We start from the raw sequence: 20,456 nt of genomic DNA, 5'->3' as shown, positions 1-20,456 counted from the left end.
TTATTTATTCATGAGAGACACAGAGAGAGAGAGAGGTAGAGACACAGGCAGAGTGAGAAGCAGGCTCCATGCAGGGAGCCCAACATGGGACTTGATCCTGGGTCTCCAGGATCACGCCCTGGGCTGAAGGTGGCGCCAAACCACTGAGCTACCTGGGCTGCCAGGGAAGGTCTTTTCTTCACATCTCCCCACTTTCCTGGTTTTCCTGTGCCTGTCTCTCCATCTGCTATCTCCCTTCTTCCTTCTCTCTCCCCCTCCTCCTTCTATTTTTACCATATCCCCCCCCCCCCCCCCCCGCCTGCTGTTGAACTTAGCAATGTAGTGGATGGATGGGCCCTTTAATGCTAAGATCTTAGTAGATGGCCCTCGGGGATTATGCCATGAGACTGTGGGAAAATAAACTCATATTTACTACCTTTATTAATAATAACAATTGTTACTGCTACCAATAAAGTTATTATAACTACAATTCTTTATTTTTGTAGTATGATACTTGTGAAAGAATGTTGCCATCTAACATCTATCTGGTTTGATCCTTAGGGCCATCTTTGCAAAGACAGGGAGCAAACATTATTTCTACTTTTCAGGTGAAGAAATAAGGCGCTAAGAGGTTGACGTGCCTGTAATAGCACAGGTGGCCAACAGTGAGCTTGGGACTAGAATCTGAGTTCTGGTAGCTGCATTCTCTTAGAGGGATTTGAAACCGGATAACTGTAATTTTAAGTTGTGGTGAGTGGTGTTCAGTAAGAAAGGTTTGTGGTTACAAGTAAGTCCAGATGTAGATAAAGGAAAGTGGTGCCTCACAAGCAATTCCTTATGCACTGGGCAGATGATGTTGAGGTGGCTTTTGCTTCATCTTACTTGCAGGGGCTATTCCTGAAGTACTCTGTGGCTATCCCCACACACTTTAATTTTAAGATGGAAGCCTGGGATTTATAGGCACAAATATACGCAGGGTTTGGAGCTTACTGTAAAACAATAAAATATTTTTTTAACAAATTTGCTTTTGGCTGTCTTTACAGTAAAAACAGGCTTTTAAGGGCAAAAAGGGGTAAGTGGGGGCACGGTCAGGGAGTCAAGGACAATGAAGACAGCAGAGGTTAGAAAAAGAGTTAGAAGACAGCATGGGTGTCTCAGGGTGCTGCCCAAATGTGATGGCCTTGTTTTTGAGCCTGGAAGACTTTTGCTGTAATATCCTGAGAGGCTGGCTCCAGACAAGGTTGTGAAAGAAGGGAAGTTTTTTTATAGTTCTTCCAGTACCATCTCCCTCTGTACAACCAGAAATCCTTCCTAGACTCCTTATGCAATCTCCTAATTCCTCCAAAGGGCTCTATCAGTAACTCTACCCACTCCATGCCCTGAAAATATTCCAGGCCTTTTCTCCTTTTCCATCTTGGTTTCACTGCCAGAGAATTATGCTTTAGTACTCAATCGTATCATTGTCTTACTCTAATTGTACATCAGGTGGCCAGGTTATCCTTCTACCTTGATTTGTGGGGAAACCATGAGATAGTTTTGTGTTACCTTTCCACTTTCTGTTTGTACAAGCAACTTGGTGAGTGAAATCATGAACTTTAGGTGATAACTTTCAAGTCCAAAGTATTCATGTAGTAAAACTATAGGCATCTCAAAATCAACACGGCTGAAAACTGGACTTATGGTTTTCCCCCAAACTTGATCTTCCTTTTGTGCCCTGTCAATTCACTTCTCAGTAGACTGGGCTTGAAATTTTCTCAATTTTATATGGCAAGAGCTAGTTGAAATTTCCCCCATATCCCTAGATTTCCCCAATTCCCTTAATCGAAGTGAATCCCTCTCCCACCTCTGTACCATGGAGCCCTTTTTTTATACCCAGAGGAGAGCAAACCACATTGTATCTACTACTGGTCCCTTCTGAGAATGTGTGCATCTCTTTTCCAGAAGCCTGCAAGTCGCAACCTAACTTTTTTCTGCCCTGTTATCTAGGCTGTGGTATAGCAGGTGGGCCTGGTGGAGTGCACTGGGATGTCACAGGTTATAATAATTGAAATCTCTACCGAAGCATGTTCCTCAACTTAGTGAGGCTCTCAAATGTGTCCTTAGTAAGAGCTCTCCCCCATTCTTCTTCTGCAGGTATCCAATCTTGAGTACCCTGTTCCTTAGACACCCCATACCCTGCCAACTCCCTGGCTTACTCTCAGGAAAGAGCCTCACCTCCTGCTTTGTTCTGAACATTGAGAACACTAAGGAAGAACTTCCTTCCCCAACAGTACTTTTTAGGCCAGAGATTTTTTTTTTTAAGTTTTTATTTATTTATGTGAGAGAGAGAGTGAGGATGAGCTGGGTGGGAGGAGAGGACGACAGAGGGAGAGGAAGAAGTAGACTTTCTGCTGGGCAGTGAAGATGATGTGAGGCTTGATCCCAGGCCCCAGGATCATGATCTGAGCCAAATGCAGACACTTATCTGACTGAGCCACCCGGATGCCCCAACAGATTTTTTTTAAACCTGACTTTGAATCCTGACTCTATTATATGACAAGATCTTACTCTCTCCATACTGCAATTTCTTTGTCTGTAAAACCGGGATAATATTATTGCTAAATGGTTACTGTAAGGATTAAATGAGACAACCTATGTAAGCCACTTAGCACAATGCTTGGCATCATGAATATTTTTTTTGGCATCGTGAATATTAATTAATGTGTTACTAAGAACTTTCTCATCACCTACCAGTTTATCTTTCTTTTAGCTCATCTTTTTTCCTCTTTCTGTCTGAGGCTAATTCTACCACTCTGTCTTCTCAGTTATCCATCTCTCCTCCCATCTGCCCTGTTTCTTAACCTTCCCCCTCTATTGACTTTTTTTCCCCTCCACATACAAAGAGTTCCAGTTTCCTCATTGTAAAATAACCTTTCTTCAATGCTGCATCTCTCTTTCTCACTTCCTATATGACTCCTGACTCTTCACAGCCAAATTTCTCAAAAGGCCAGTCTATACTTACTGTCTTCACTTCCTTACAGCCTCAATCCACTACAATCCCACTTCCTTCCATATCCTTGGTAATGCTCTTGCCAATGTCCTTAATAACCTCATGATTGCTAAATCTGGAGGACACTCTAATGTCTTCACCTGCGGCTCTGATGTTTCTTGCCAATCCCTCTTTGAAATTCTCTTTTCCTCTGCTTCTGTTCTTCCACTTTGCTTTGGTTTTGTACATCCCTGGCCTGCCAGTTCACCTTAGTCTCTCTTTGGGTCACTCTTTTCCTACTCCACATTTAAATGTTGGTATTTTCCTAGTTCTGGGCCTCAGACCTCTGGTCTCCATCAGTTCCTCAGTGACCTCACCTATCCAGAGGTTTCAGCCACCACTTTTCTCCTGATGACTGGAATATCTCTATTTCACACCTGGGATTTCTCACAGGTTTCTTGGACTCCTCTAAGGCATTAGTGTGCTAGTGGGCTTTGTGACTCTTTGGGAGAGGGAATGATGATATCCAGGGTTTATTTGGCCACAAAGCCTTGTTTCTTCTCCTTCTCCTCCTCCTCCTCCTCCTCCTCCTCCCCTCCTCCTCCTCCTCCTCCTCCCCTCCTCCTCCTCCTCCTTCTTCTTCTTTTTTTTTTTTTCACGGAGAATCTTGCATACTAGTGCTCTGGGAAACACATTTTGTTCAATCATGTTCCTTTCTTTACTATTCCCAGTCTGATTTAGTTGTATTTCCTTTGGGTGCCCGTAAGTATTTGCACACAGTCTATTCTATCCTCACCACATTATACTTCTCTGATTCTGCTACCAGCTCCTTGAAGGCAAGGCTTATCTCTCTTTGCATACATTGCACAGTGCCTGACATACAGAGTTTGCTTGAAAATGCTTGATGAGTGAATGATGCAGGAGTGAATGGTAACTACTTCTTCCTGGTATAGCACAGAATATTCTATGGTACATTTAAAGTAGTACTAATTGGGGAGTACTTGACCCTGATGGTTGGTCTTGAACAAGTCTTGTGTTAGGGGCTATAGTAGCTGAAAAGAAATATGAGACAAACCTCTTTCCTCAAGGAAGACAAAAATAAATTCAAATAAAGCCATGTGCAAATATCCAAGTGTTAAGATACATGTGCCTGAATATAAGTGCTATGGTACTCTGAATTTGTAGAGCTTATTGAGGTCTGAAGTAGTCAGATTTGCTAAAGGTTATTATAAATGGTACTTCGGTAAAATTATTCTGGCAGGAATGTAGGTAAGAATAATTAAAAAGAGGGAGCCTGGAGAAAGTATAACAGCCAGGAGTGAGGAGATTTGGCCTAGCATAAGCTATAGTGGGGAATAGTGAAGAACAGGCAATTCCTTTTCTGGTATAATTTGGTGATGGATAGAATGGAATTGGAAGGACAGAACACAAGTGAAAGAGAGTTTCCAGGTTTCTATATGAGCCTAAAAGAACAGCGGCAACACCAGAAGATTTGAAGAAATTAGTTATTGCAGGTGTAGTCAATCTCAGCTCTTGTAAGTCACAACTCTAGAATATAGTAAGAAGGCTATTTAGAACTAATTATTATGCAAAGCATAGACTAGACAGAGACTTTGATTATGAATTAAAAAAATATGTCCAATAGGTGAGCTGACATCACTGACTTGATAAGGTCTATAGGTAAAAATGACTAAAAACTTGCATAAATTTCAGATCAGGTTTGCTAAAAGTGTTATGCATGACAAACCATGAAAACAGTAATGAGAAATTCATGACTTCACATAAGCAAGTTGTAATACATTTTGTGATCCACTAATTCTGCTATTTGCAGCAAGTTGTCTAATTTCCCCAGTCAGAGGGAGATAATAGAGCAAAACATGCCTTGGCCATATGTGTCTTCCAAATATTTGGCATTTCCATGATAATTTAGTACAATGAAACATGCTGGCACTGTAAGTCAACACTTAACCATTTCAGTAAATTACCTTAAAGAAACAAAATCAGCAGGTTTTAAAACCCAGATACAGTTTAAAAGTGATGCAAGTGAGATCTGGCTTTACTGGAAAACTCAGGCATTAAGAATACTGAATTGAACTTTATTAACTTTCTGACTTTGTGCTTTTCATCTTAAGCTTCTTTTTCATCATTTATTGAACACCCCCAGCATGCTTACACCCACTTAGAGCATACCAAAGATGCAGTCCTAGAAGGTCACTTTCTAAAAAAAAAAAAAAAATGATAAATGCACAAAGATTTTTTTCTGGATAAAAAGAGCTGAAAGAGGATTATGAAGATTATTTATGAAATTCAGGGTGGGAAACTTATACCTAAATTAATGAAATTTAGGTATAAAATCTGTCCATTTTATACAAACATGACATTTTGTCCAATTATGAACCCCATTCTGTCTATAATGTTGTCAATTCAAGTTAAATATCAAGGACAGAGCTGCTAATATCTCAGCCTCCACCATATACAACTTTCCTATCATCTTCTCAAATAAATAAAGGTATACACTTGGAAGCATCATGATTCTTGCCATGTGCTGAGATTTTTTTTTTTAAAGATTTGTTTATTTATTCATTAGAGACACACAGAGAGAGGCAGAGACACAGGAAGAGGGAGAAGCAAGCTCCACGCAGGGAGCCCGATGTGGGACTCGATCCTGGGACTTCAGGATCACGCCCTGGGCTGAAGGCGGCGCTAAACCGCTGAGCCATAGGGGCTGCCCCTGTGCTGAGATTTTTAATGCTTCCTTCCTTTTCCTTTTGCTGTTCTTATAAATCTATGCCCATCCCCTCCATCCTAACTAAGAAGTAGTGGGCTTATTGCTTCTTCTATTCTACCATTTGTTGAATGTTTCACTATCATCTTGAATTCTCGTGCATTCATCCAGGAAATTAACAAGCTCACAAACCTTGGTTACCCATCTTGATTATGGCTTCCATGCACAGAAACAATGAATTTATATGTGTACATGTGAATGTTTGTGTGTGCAATAAGTTTTCTAGGTCTGCACAATTGGCTCAACTTACAACTAAAAGGTTTTGTTACATAAATTTAGCTTTCATCTCATATTCAAATGTTAAGAATATGTTCCCACAACTCTCATCCAGGACATTAACAATTAAACTCAGATTGACTATTTTAGGCCACCATTCACAGAATGATTCATCAATGATCACTGTTCTTTGGGTGCTGGTCTTGGTTATTCAAATCTTGAGCACTTACTCTGTAGGACCTTGAAATTAAACCAATGTATCCCAAAGGGGTTGGGGGGGAATCATTCTGTGGATGAGCACACTGTATTACACAAGGTTGCAAAGAATTTCAGAATCTTTAAGGAGTAAATGGGCAATGTGACTTTTCAAGGGGTGGAGTCATAGTGGGAAGTGTTTCCCAAATTTATGACAGTAGAACCACAGAAACATGCTGTCTCCAAAAGAACTAGCATCCTACAGAATTTATGCTGGGAAATCTCCAACTATCTAAATTTCCAAAGTGGCAGATCTCTGCAATACACAGTCTTCTTTTCTCTTTCTCCAGGGGAAAATTGCAGAACATTCCATAGGTCTCTGGAAAATGCTCAATGAGTGTTTGGTGTTGAACCAACTTTTAGTAGGGCACCAAAACCAGATATATAACTACCAAACTAGTCTGATCACCTAATTAGTTCTAGGGGAGAACACAGGAATCCAGACTCAATACAGGCAGTTCTTCCTGTTATATTACACTTGGGGTATACGTGTGTGTACGTGTGTGTACGTATGTGTGTGCGTACATTACACTTGTATGGGAATTTTCAACTTAAAAATATTTTATATTAAAATTTCCATTTATCACCCTAGAAACTCCAACAATCTTAGCTTACAGCTAAAGTCAAAAGCTTTGCCTAAACCAATAAGCAATTATTAGTCATAGGCTGAGAAAGGGAATGTGAAATCGAATGTAAAGCTTTATTAGTTTTTCTACAACCATATTAAATATTTGTGAGCATTTGAACTGTGGCTGAAGCAGACTTACCTGTTATTTCCCCTTTATTTGGATAGTCTTTTATTATGTTATAAAATGAACTTATTTGGTGTCATTTCTCCTTAAGAAGCAATTTTAATTGCTATTTGAGCAGGGCATTGGTACTTTCCTGATGGATTAATATTTTATTTTACTGATTTGTTTTAGCATTTTTATGTATACCAAAACTAAACAAAACTGGGTTGTCCTTCACCTTCTTTCTAGCATTAAACATTACATTTAGCCTTTTGCAAGTTTTAAGAAGTTTTGTTTATCTACCAGGCTGTAAAACAGAATGAAAAATGACAACATGTTCTTAGGAATACTTATATTTTTAAAAGACTATTAACTTTGAACAGTACTTTCATTTGTATTACTTCATTTGACCTTAACAATAGCCTAACAGATAATCAGATTAAGATCTCCACTCAAAAGGTAAGTACTGTGAGCAAAGGTAAGGAAAAGAAGAGAGCAAAAGTGGTATGTACAACCAGAACTTCAAACCAGGTCTCCTGACTCAAGAGTTTTGAGTTATTTCTATAAAAGCAGGTTTCTTCCCCTCTCTAGTACAGCGAGGTATATACCATTAGGCCCTCATGCTAAGTATATTCGGCAATTAAAGTTACACATCAGTTATTTCCATCACTGATCTAATGTTTGCTTTTTACTCTACTTCAACCAGACCAACGGTTGTACCTAACTAAATTATTTTAAGATTTGGGGATAAAATAACCACCACCCAGAAGCCATTAAAAAAGAAAAACAATTATCTTTACATTGTTAGCTGTAATCACTTTTCCTTCCCTGTTTTTAGGAGTAGGTATGAGATTTTCCTCTCTTCCTTTAATATACATAATTGAAGAATGCTTTTCTGTTAACCTTTATATGATTTTAGATTGTATATCATTTCTTATCTTTCTTTCATCTTGTCTTATAAAATAAAAAACATCCTTCATGTTACTCTTTAGGTAATTTAGCCTCAAGGAGTCTTGTCTAGGCATCAGAGAAAATTCCCTGAAATATGAGTAACTGTAAAATTAGGGCTTTTTTTTTTTTTTTTAAGGAAAAGAGTTTTAATGAATTGACAATAGTTTGGAAGTCATAATAGGAAGGAATATTTGCGTATATTCATGTCAATTCCTCTGGAAGTCTTTGGGGTGCTCTGCCCTGAGTTAGAACCTGGATAGAAGGACAGATGATTGATCTTAGAGGTAGGTATGCTCTGCTTGACCTCTTAACTCCCTCTTAGGTGCCTGTGTTCTTGTGCCATCTCTATTTCTGACCTATTAAAACTTGCTCTTAGGAAAGAATCTGATATTAATCACTTATTCTTTGTTGAGATTATTACCTAGTTTTTTTGAGGTTGCTCTTTCATGTTTGTATAAAGTAAAATTTATTTCCTATGTTACCTCCATTGCGCCTTACTTCATACACACACAAATCATACAGAATAAACTTCTACCTGTGGTTAAGGACAAGCCAGTCCATGAGAGTTCTTCAAAAATAAACATAGGAGAAAGGAATTAGACCTACAGCTAGAATCAACAACACCGTTGTTCCCTGGGGAAAAGTGTCTGCTAAAGTGAACCTAAAAGGAAAACCTAAATAATTTGGCTGCATAAACATAATAATGTATAGAGTGTAAATCAGAGAGGAGAGTCTCTCCATCCTGAACTATGTAATCTGTTAAAGAATAAAAAATATTTTATTTTATTTGGGGAAGGGTGTAATAGGTCTTTATTCTTTAGAGTGGTACAAAAAAAAAAAAAAAAACAAACCCTACAAAAAACCCCCCACACCTCCTTTAAAAAGATACCAATGAATTATCTTGACAGGAAGAAAATACCTGACAACAATATAATTCCACATGTTCTGATAACATCAAGAAAGGACTCAAAAAGGAACCTGCACCTCAGAACTGTAGGATATTGAGAGGACTGTTGGGTTGGGAGGAGATAATGATTAATAGTGACTATTAGACTTAAAATGAGCAGTCATATGCATCAAACTCTTTCCATTAAAAAGAGTTAATTTATTATTCAACTGATTGTAAAAATGATTAAGTCTCTTTTTATCAATGGGTAAAATTATCATAAAACCTATTTCTTTCATGATAACTATTATGAAAGTGAAAAGATGTGACTCATCTTTCCCTTTCTCTTCTACTATAGTTAAATAATCATTCTTCGATTTGCACAGTTTATCAATTTTATTTTTTTAAAGGTTTTATTTATTCATTTATTTGAGAGAGAGAGAGAGAGAGCATGAGCGGAGGTGGTGGGGAGGGGCAAAGGGAGAGGGTGAAGTGGGCTCCCTGTACAGGCTCCAGGAAGCATGACTGGGGCTCGATTGCAGGATCCTGGGATCATGACCTGAGCTGAAGCCAGATGCCTAACCAACTTAAGATGCTTAAGCCACCCAGGCACCTCCAGTTTATCAATATTAGAGCTACTTTTGAGTATGTTATTAGTCTTTATTTTCAATGAGACAGTATGTCCTTGTCAATAGATTGCATACTTTATTATAATTCTCATCAACATATTTAAAAAAATAGGCTTATCTAGCTAGACAAATTTATTTACACTTCAGCGATTTATCCATATCAATTGCTATTGTTAGATCAAGATATTTGCAGTGATGACTTGAATTCTGAAGGTATGGTAGGAAACCCTAAAATGCTTTTCAAAACTATTAGTGCTAGAAATCAACACGTAAGTATGGATTTATAGATGAATACGGGGAAGAGACTGAAGCATAACTTTTATTTTTATTTTTTTTATTTTTTTAAATAATTTTTATTTATTTATGATAGTCACACACACACACACACAGAGAGAGAGAGAGAGAGAGAGAGAGAGAGAGAGAGAGGCAGAGACATAGGCAGAGGGAGAAGCAGGCTCCATGCACCCGGAGCCCGACATGGGATTCGATCCAGGGTCTCCAGGATCGTGCCCTGGGCCAAAGGCAGGCGCTAAACCGCTGCGCCACCCAGGGATCCCTGAAGCATAACTTTTAATTTGATATATATAAACTGAGGACTAGAGATAGGTAGGGACTATCAATTTATAAATTTTCCAATGTTTTCTTCAAGGGTATTGTGGATGTGGGTATAGGAGATTATTTTCTTCCTTTGTTGACATTTTAAGGCTGTTGAAGGCAAAAACCATATGCTGTCTTTTCTACCATGATTCTTTTGTTGTGGTGGTTAAGATAACAAATCCACAAAAAAGCCAGGCTAGAGCATTTCTGCCAAGTCAGACGGAAGTCCACCAGGGCTGGGACTAGAAACCAGGAACCAGATTTTGGCAGAGGGGTATGTGTGACCCCATTTGGGAAAGGTGGGGATAAAATAGAAATTAGCAGCAATTGCTATTGCTGTCCATTTAGCTCTGAATGTACCTAAGCTTGGCATCCCTTGGCTTGAGTGCTTGATAGGGGTTCTCTGCTTTTATACACAGAGATTTATAGCATTAAGGTACTTTGAAAATTCTACATGACTGAAAGTTACTGTTTGGCTTCCTCTTTAGTAAGCAAACCATCCTAGATAGATCAGGGTCCAACTATACTTCACTCAAAGACAACTCTTGCAAATCCACTTTCATATATCCTCTCTCTAATACTTGAGAGTTATTTCTCTTCTTCTATCCTACATGTAGTACTCAGCCTCTAAAATGGTCCCCAATAATCCCTGCCTCTTGGTATTCACATCCTTGTGTTTCCCCTTCTATGATGTACTAGGGCTGGTCTGTGTGACCAACAGAATAAGGCATAAATGATGATATGTTATTTCCAAGACTAGATTATAAATGACTGTGGCTTCTATCTTGCATGCTCTCTCATCTGCTTGGTTTCCTCTTTCTCTTTCTCATTCTCTGTCTCATCATTTATTCTATGAGAAAACAGCTGCCATGCCAGGAGGACATTCAGGCAGCCTATGGAGAAAATCTTATAGTAAGGAATGGAGTTAGGCTAACCATCTTGTGAATGAACTTGGAAGTGAATTCTTTGACTCTAGTTAAGCCTTGAGATGAGATGACTACAACTCTGGCCAACAGCTTGACTGAAACACCTAAGAGATTATGTGCCAGAACCACCTGCATAAGCCACTGCTGAGTTCCTGATTCTCAGAAACTATATGAGATCATAATGTTTGTTGTTTTAAGCTGCTAAATTTTAGGGTACTTTGTTAGCCAGCAATTGATAGCCCATATACCACAAGTACACTGAAATGTGAAACATTGGCTTTATATTAGGTTGAAGAAATGACTTCTCTTACTGTTTTTGCAGTAAAATTTTTCTGAAACTTTTTTTTCCTGACATTTTAAGATCTGCTGGAAGATCCATAGATTGGTTATAATAAACAAACTTCCTTGATGATGGAGTAATCTTTAGAAAATCATGTTTAGAACTTGGGATGCTGCTGACTACAAATGTATTTATAGCTAAGTAGCAAAAGGGCAGGTTAATGGGTAGCCACTGAAGGCTGATTTCCCTGAACTCTGAAAAGTACCACCCAGAACTAGTATACACAGTGATTCATTCACTCAAATATCTTCCCCTCCCGTTAGTAGAACCCCTAGCTGCTGTGGGGCCAAATGTCTACATGATTATTATTGCATCTGGTATCATGTTTTTCCAGCTGGTGCACTGTTCCCTTGTAGGAGATTTCTTGATGTTCACCCCTCGACCAGCCTCCTGCTTGCTCCCTGGAGGCTCATCCTATGACCCTACCGTACACAGGCAATCTCTTCTAACCTGAACTGTGATTAAATAACTGGGCTTAAAAGCTATTTATGAATCATATGGCTCATCATAGAAATAAATTGCTAGAACTGACTATAATTAAAATTTCAGTAATGTGAATTTCAACTCTGCCTCACCTTCAACTACACATAAGCAAATTAGAATATTACTTTTGGACAAGTAGCGTTGGGTTTTTCTTTCTTTCTTTCTTTCTTTCTTTCTTTCTTTTTCTTTCTTTTTCTCTTTCTTCTTTCTTTCTTCTAGAAATAAGAAATGAACTGGGGTAGCTCAGTTTGATAAGTGTCTGACTCTTGATCTCAGCTCAGGTCTTGATCTCAAAGTCATGAGTTCAAGCCCATGTTGGGCTCCATGCTGGGCATAGAGCCTACTTTAAAAAAAAGAAATAAATGAATCATAGTCTCCTAATATTTAAATCCCTTTGAAACAGAAGTGGGAAATTATTTAACACTGCAAACACACCATTATTTTGCACACAAGCTTCAAACAAGCTAGATGAAGGATACTTTTTGAGGACTATATTCAGAGGGTCAGACAATGGCCTTAAAGAGTGTATTTTTAAAAGGTCCCCCAGGATGCCTGGATGACTCAGAGGTTGAGCATCTGCCTTTGGCTCAGGGCATGATCCAGGGTCCCGGGATGGAGTCCCACATCAGGCTCCCTGCATGGGGCCTACTTCTCCCTCTGCCTGTGTCTCTGTCTCTGTCTCTCTCTCTCTCTCATGAATGAATAAAATCTTTAAAAAAAATAAAAATAAAAAGGTCCCACTTTAGCAGAATTAGTTGGCCTCCAAATGACTATCCTCACATTCATGCCTTGCAGTCTGGGTATTAGTGGTTCTACTCAGGGCTCTATTTTGAGGTATGTTTCCTGCCTTGGTTTCTCTCAGGGAGATTTCCTGACATTGGTTTTGGTCGTCTTCCCATGACCCTGTCTCATTTTCCTGACTCTGAATACCTTCTTACCTCTTTTCTAGCTCTCATTATATAAACTCAAATTGAAAAACAGGAAAGAAAAAATATGGGTTTAATAGAAAGAAAAAATACAAAGGGGGGGTTGTTTAAAAATTAAGAAAAAAATAAGAGCATGAAGAAGCTACCATATATCTTTGACAACATATTCATTTAATATGACAATACTTTATTTTATTTTAAAATATTTTATTTATTTGAGAGAGAGAGAGCACAAGTGGGGTGAGGAGTAAGAGGGACAAGCAGTTTCCCCACTGAGCTGGAAGCCCAACACAGGGCTTGATCCCAGGCTTGAGCCCCTGAGATCATGACCTGAGCCAAAGGCAGACGTTTAACTGAGCAACCCAGGTGCCCCATTTTAAAAGTTAGATTTCAAAAACAGATATTGCTTCTTTAAAAGCAGATTTTGGGTTGCAGTGGAAACACTGCATGGGTAGTTAGTAGATCTTTTTAAGCTTTTGATTCAAAGTGGGTTTTATACCTCTACAGGCTTTAAGGAGATGTGATTGCTGGTGGTGGGAGGTAGTGCCATGGTTTAGTAAGACTAGAGACAAAACTTCTTTACCTGTAAAAGGATAAGGATGACCATTAGAGGTGTGTGTACCCCTAATAGACTCATAGTAGCTTTCTTGCAGGATAACCTAAGGCAGTAGGTAGTAAAGATGGCTTCTCCATTCAGGAAAGGTAATAATAGGAAATGAGTGAGTAGAAAGAAAGATGAGGGACACCTATAGAGGGTTAAGCAGACAAATTATTTCTACCGTAAGTTCTTCAGAATATGGAGTAGGATTCCTAAGAACGTATATAGTTCTGAAGCAGCCGAAGGTAGATTTAGCCAGAGTTGAGTTACAGGTGCCTGAAAACCACTTACTTTTTGCCACAACAGCCTCAAACTTGGCTCTCTTTGAGGCTCTGGAGGACTCTTAGCACATTCAAAGACGTACTTCATTTCTTTATCCCCAGAGAATATGTTTGAGCAATGGAAAAAAAAAATTCCCAGCATACCTGAATTAGGACAGAAAAGACTTACCTTTGAGAATATCTCTTTTCCTGGGTACTGGCTCACTGTTGTCCACACACACACACACAAATGGACTAATCAAGAAGGCTTAAGAAACCTGAAGGTATGAAAAGGCCAAATGGTAGGATTTGTAAATAAACAATTTCCAAACCATGATCTCCATAGCTTAAAAAAAAAATTGCCTTGGGAACAATTGGCCCAGGATATCCTTTTAACTATTTACCACTGATCTAAATACAATGATAAAAATAACATTATAAGCCTAGAATGGGAGTGAGCCTGAATTTACAAGGTAAACCAATAACTTAATTAATGTTTAAGTAACAAATCTTGCTATGTCACAAAAGCCACACTAAATTTATTGACCCCAGTTATAAGAATTAAGTTTCTGTTCATACATGAATTGCATTTCAAAATTTTATTTTTTCAAAATTTGATTTTAAAGTGTAGGCATCATTTCCAAAATGTATGAAATTTAAAAATACATATTTTATATGATTATGGAATTTGCCTTAATTATGAAATTATGTTTTAATTATTTTTGACAACTTTGTTTTATTAATAATGGCACTGCATTATGCCACTACTTTATGGCAGTAGAACCACTTCCAGCATCTAATTGTCTAGAGTTTACCCAGCAAACATTTTAGCAGTCATCTATAGAAATACTTTAGAGCAGCAGTTCTCAAGATGTGGCCTGGAAACCCTTGTGGGTCCTTGAAACACTTTCAGGGTGTCAGCAAAGTCAAAACCATTTTCATAATAAGACTAAGGTGTTATTTGTCTTTTTCACTCTCATTCTCTCATGAGTGTCAAGTTTTCAGTAGTTACATGGCACGTGATATCTCAACAGATTGAATTCAGAAGCAGATATGAGAATCCAGCTGTCTTCTATTAAGCCAGGCATTAAAGAAATTTGCAAAAATGTAAAGGAATGCCATTCTTCTCAGGTTTTTTTCCTCTGGGAAATACAGTTATTTTTAATAAAAGTATTTTATTTAGATTAATACATATTGGTTTCTCATTATAAAATAATAAAGAATTACTTTAAATGTTTTTCAATTTTAATTTCTAATACGGTATAAGTAGACAGGTATGTAGCAGATATAAACAAAAGCTAGGGGCAGCCCCAGTGGCGCAGTGGTTTAGCGCCGCCAGCAGCCCAGGGTGTGATCCTGGAGACCCTGGATCGAGTCCCACGTTGGGCTCTCTGCATGGAGCCTGCTTTTCCCTCTGCTTGTGTCTCTGCTACTCTCTCTCTCTGCATCTCTATGAATAAATAAATAAAATCTTAAAAAAAAAAAGCTATTGGGAGGGGGTCTCAATTTTTAAGATCATTAAAATACCCTAGAGACTTTACTTAAAAGCTTAAAAGTTTAGGAACACCTTGGTGGCTCAGTGGTTGAGCACCTTCCTTTGGCCTAGAGCATGACTCTGGAGTCCCGGGATTGAGTCCCACACCAGGCTCCCTGCATGGAGGCTGCTTCTCCCTCTGCCTGTGCCTCTGCCTCTCTCTGTGTCTCTCATGAATAAATAAATAAAATCTTTAAAAGAAAACTTAAAAGTTTACTGTTTTAGAGTATTAATTGATAAAATATCAAATCTTGATTTTATATGTCCTAAGTAAAATAATTATTTTAAAGTGACTGTAATTTTGGCTTCCAAAATGCCTGCACACTTATCATTTAACAATAAATCTGACAGGTAGGTAGACTAGAAATTACTCCTGCCAGAAATATGAAAAAATAAAGAAATAGAGAATTTTAGATTGTATAGTAATCTAAGAGCATTAAGACAACATAAAGTACTTTCAACTCTACCCCAATGATTTGGCTAAGTAAGTCAGTTTCTCCTTGCCTGTATGGTGTGATTGTGACATCCTGGAATAGAAATGTATTGTGACAGAACATGGAACCACCTTTAGCCACTTTCACATTAAATATCTTCACTTCCTAAGCTACGTCAGTGCCCTTTACTGGAGAGACAGCTAACCACAGTTCAGTGCTCTCCTGTCATTCAAAAGCATTGTTAAATTCTTTTGTAGTTCTTCAGGTCTTCATCATTTGCTGGTACAGTCTCTTTTTACAACTGCCAACAGGTCCTCTGGTATATCCAATAGGCTGTCTTCAACTTGAGAACGAATTTCAAAGTAGTAGTCTTTCCAGGTATATCATGCTAATCCTCTGCTCAAGAGCTTGTAATAGCTCCCGCTAGATCAAGTTTTTACTCCTCCATTAAGTTTTCAATGCTCTGATGATTTGGTCTCACATTACCCATTCAGCCTTATTTGTTCTCTCTCTAATACTGATTATCTTTTCTAGGAAGCCTGTCATCCTTAAACTAGCCTCACTTTCACTTCCATAATAGCAATTAAAATTTACTATATTTTTTTGCTAATTAATCCTTTAATAGTTCTGGGAAGTAGTCATTACCATCGCAGTTTTCCAGATGAGGAGCCAAGCCCTGAGATATTAGTGTGAGAAGCTCAGATAATATATCTGGTCAATGATAGAGCCAATATTTGAACCCAATTCTGTCTGGTAGTGAGGCTAGTGCTCTCAGCTATTACACCAAATATATGAGTAAGCCAATTAAACTTAAATGGGCTAAATGATCCAATATTTTATACTTGGACTGCTTAAAAGAAAACATGTAAGGGGCACCTGGGTGGCTCAGGTGGTTAAGTTGCCTACTCTTGATTTCAGCTCAGGTCATGATCTCAGGGTCTTGAGATTAAGCCCCATATTACCTCCCCACTCAGTGGGGAGTCTGCTTGAGATTCTTTCCCTCTGTCCTTCCTCCACCACCTCTCTCTCTAAAATAAAATAAATAAATCTTTAAAAAAAACCAACCACCTAAGCTGTTTACAAGAGACACATTTAAATATATATGTATACAGAATATTAAAAGTTAAAGGATAGGAACACACACACACACACACACACACACACACCTTGGTGTAGCTAGGGTTTAATACAAAAATCATTATTAAAAACAAAGAGGGATATTTGATAGTTGTAAAAGATTCAATTTATCAGGAAAATATAATTTTGACATGTCTAATACATAGTTTTGAAGTAGAAAGCAAAGATTAGCAGTACAAGGAAAATTAGATAAATCCATAAAAACAGTGGGAGATTTTAATATGCTTTAATAACTGATAAAAATAAGTAGACAAAATAAAAAAAACAGGATATTAAGATTTAAAAAAATTTAATGATTAGGTCCAATTTATTTTTGGGGAACACTATATCCTAAAACAAGAGCAAATACAAATTATTTTCTTCAAATACAAATGAAAATTATTTGGGACTGGATAATAATGAAGATATTGTTACCAAAACATGAAAGAAATCAATTACTTAGAGAAAAATGTATAGTCCTAAACACATATATTAGAAAACAAACATACAAAAAAGGCTAAAAAATAAAAAAGCTAAGCATTCACCTCAAGAAACTAAGAAATAAAAAGTAGAGGATAGGAATCAATAAGGAATATTAGCAGAAGTTAATGAAAGAGAAAGCATACATAAAATAGAATCAACAAAGGCAAATGCTGGTCCTGTAAAAAAAGTAATAAAATTGATAAATACCTGGCAAATTGATTAGAGAGAGAGAGAGAGAGAGAGCAAAATAACCAATGTTGAGAATGAAAAGTGGGACATTATCAAAGATCTTATAGCTGTTAAAATGACAATAGAAGACACTATGAAAAACTTTGCCAATAAATTTGAAAATGTAATTTAAGCATAAAATTTCCTAGAAAAAAACGCAGTCAAAAACTGAAACAAGTAGAAACAGAAAATCAGAATAACATTAAACTATTTAATCTATAAATAAAAACCTTTCTGTAAAGCAAGCTCTAGGTTCAGACCATTTCTTTGGTGAATTCTAACAATTAAAGGAAGAAATAATGATCAATTTTACACAAACTCTTCTCAAAACTTAGAAAACAAAGGAGTACTCACTAGCTGATTTCGTGAGGCCAGCAAAAGTTGACATGCTCCTATTAGGAAAATAATAGACCAGCCTTACTAGAAGCAAAATCTTAAACAAATTTTAAGTCAGTATTAAGTTATATATAAAAAGGCCAATACTTCATGATCAAGTTGGATTAATGCTAGCATTGCAAGATTGGTTAACAGTGGAAAAACAATCCATGTAATTCACTGTACTAACAGAACAAAAGAGAAAAATCATGTTATCATCTCAACAGATGCAGAAAAAACATCTGATAAAACTCAATATATATCCATGATAAAAACTCTCAACAAACTAGGATTAGAAAGGGAGCTCCTTAATCTACTAAAAGGTTAAGGAAAAAAAAGAACAACAACTAGCAAACCACTTCAAACAATGGTGAAATGTTGAGAGATTTCCCTTTGAAACCAGGAATAAGATAAGGGTGCTACTCTTACAACTTCAATTCAACATTGTACTTGAGTTCCTAGCCAGCTGAATAAGGCAAGAAAAAGAAGTGTAAGGTATAAGGATCAGAAAGAAATCAACTGAAGAAATTAACTGTTATCGTTCACAAATGATATAATTGTATGTAGCAGATCTAAAAGAGTACCAAAAAAAATAATAAAATAGAAGAGTATACCATAGTTAAGACATGTGATACTGGCATAAGATAGACAAATAGACCAATGGATTAAAATACAGAGCCCAGAGATAGACAAATGCTATTTGGACACTTATGACAAAGATGGCAATGTAGAACAAGATCTGATTTTTTTTAAGATTTATTTATTTTAGAGAGAGAAGAGAGAGAGAGAGAGATTATGCATGCCCAAGCTGGAGGGAGGGGCAGAGGGAGGGAAGAGAGAGAATCCCAACCAGACTCCCACTGAGTGCAGAGCCTGATGTGGCGCTTGATCTCAACACTCTGAGATCATGACCTGGGCTGAAATCAAGAAGTTGGACGTTCAACTGACTAAGCCACCCAGGCACCCCTGGAACCAGATCATTTCAACAAGTGGTACTAAAACAGCTGGATACTCATATGGAACAAACCCCCAGAAACCTGATCTTTACCCCATAAACAAAAATTAATTCCAAGTAAACTATAGATGAAAGGAAAAACTATAAGGCTTCTAGAAGGCAATACAAGAGATTTATTTTCATTATACATTCACAAATTATATCCAAATGGTCAACAAACATACAAAAAAGCCCCTCAACTTCATTAGTAATCAGGGAGATATGAATCACAGTTAAGATAATAGTATATAATAGCTAAAACTTAACTAGACTGACAAAACATATGGTAGAACAATGGCAATTCTCATATGCTGCTGGGATACATTTGTGCAATTTCTGTGGAATAGTTTGGCAATTCACTACCTATTAAACATATGCATAGTTGGTGACCTAGTAATGCTACTCTTACGTGGGTACTTAACAGAAATTCATCTACATGTACAACTAGAGACATAAGCAAAAATGTTCATAGCAAGCTTATCCACAATAGTCCCAGCCTTATCGACAATAGTCCATTAATTATAGAATAGATAAACTTAGGTAGCCCCGGTGGCTCAGCAGTTTAGTGCTGCTTTCATCCCAGGGTGTGATCCTGGAGACCCAGGATCGAGTCCCACATTGGGCTCCCTGCATGGAGCCTGCTTCTCCCTCTGCCTCTCTCTCTCTCTTTCTGTATCTCATGAATAAATAAAAATCTCAAAAAAAAAAAAAACCCCAAAAACCTCTGGTATATATATTTAAAGGAATACTATATGGCAAAGAAAATGGATGCACTACAACTACATGCAATAATATGGATAAATATCACAAACATGTCAAAGAAACCAAAGAAGAACATACCATATATATGATCATATAAATTCAAAAAGCAGGTAAGGGATGCATGCCTAATTGTTAGAACCATAAAGAAAAACAAGGAAATGTGTACTATAAAACTGAGGATGGTGGTTACCTTCAGCAGGTAGGGAGAGTGAAGGGATTGGGAGAGGGCATAGGGGGATTTCCAGGGTGCTAGCAATGTTCTATTTCTCAATCTAGATGAAAGTTACAGGGGTGTTTGATTTGTGATAATTTATGCTTTAGCTCACTTTTCTCTGAGTTATATTTTATAATAAACATGTATTAAATGCAAGAATTCCTTAATTCAGGGACTTCCCTAAAGCAGGTTATTCTGTTGATGTACACAAAATTTGTAAACTTTGCTTCCTGAGAATCGTGAGACAATGGTGGAGAAATCAGTGAACTATTGACTAGTGTTAGACTAAACTCTCTGAGAGTCAAGTAAAAATAAACCTCAATTGGACAACGGTGAAGAAATCAGTGAACTATTGACTAGTGTTAGACTAAGCTCTCTGAGAGTCAAGTAAAAATAAACCAGCAGTTCTGCAGAGAAGTAATGGAAATCAGGGCTGTAAAGAAATTTTGTGCATGTTTCAGGTGTTAATCTCACCTATTTAGACTTTTTTGTGCCTCATATTAGAAGAGATATAAATGCAAATAAAAGCCATTCCATTTAAAATTCCTCATGTTCTTGGGCTCACCCTTTGTTTCTGTGCATGTGGTCCGCCCTCCATTAGGATCTAGGCTATTAAGCGTGAAGTGTTCCAGGACTCAGAAGGAACAGGTGTATTGAGATGGCCCCACTGAGTGTTATATTCACCGAGATTTTGCTTTTTCTAGGAATCATAAGCATCTCAATGGACCATGCTTTGTGTGAAACATTCTTTCTTTGAAATATACTTCACGGCACTCTGCTTGGGCT

General features: G+C 37.5%; 1 protein-coding gene and 1 long non-coding RNA gene across 2 annotated transcripts in view; one reads left to right on the top strand and one right to left on the bottom strand.

Moving 5' to 3' along the window:
* Nucleotides 1–20,456, top strand: part of AGPS (alkylglycerone phosphate synthase) — a 189,268-nt gene that overhangs the window by 29,596 nt on the left and 139,216 nt on the right. The gene's annotated exons all lie outside the window — the stretch shown is intronic.
* LOC129498618 (uncharacterized) overlaps nt 1–20,456 on the bottom strand; it is a 50,298-nt gene that overhangs the window by 27,902 nt on the left and 1,940 nt on the right. The window contains exon 2 of the long non-coding RNA XR_008662167.1: nt 13,721–13,808. This is a non-coding gene — a long non-coding RNA (uncharacterized LOC129498618). The remainder of the gene's footprint in view (nt 1–13,720; nt 13,809–20,456) is intronic.

This window comes from Nyctereutes procyonoides, unplaced genomic scaffold, assembly GCF_905146905.1.
Source record: "Nyctereutes procyonoides isolate TBG_1078 unplaced genomic scaffold, NYPRO_anot_genome, whole genome shotgun sequence".
Taxonomy (NCBI): Eukaryota; Metazoa; Chordata; class Mammalia; order Carnivora; family Canidae; genus Nyctereutes; species Nyctereutes procyonoides.
The sequence above is the reverse complement of the archived record's forward strand: the minus strand, read 5'-3'. Positions and strand labels throughout refer to the sequence as shown.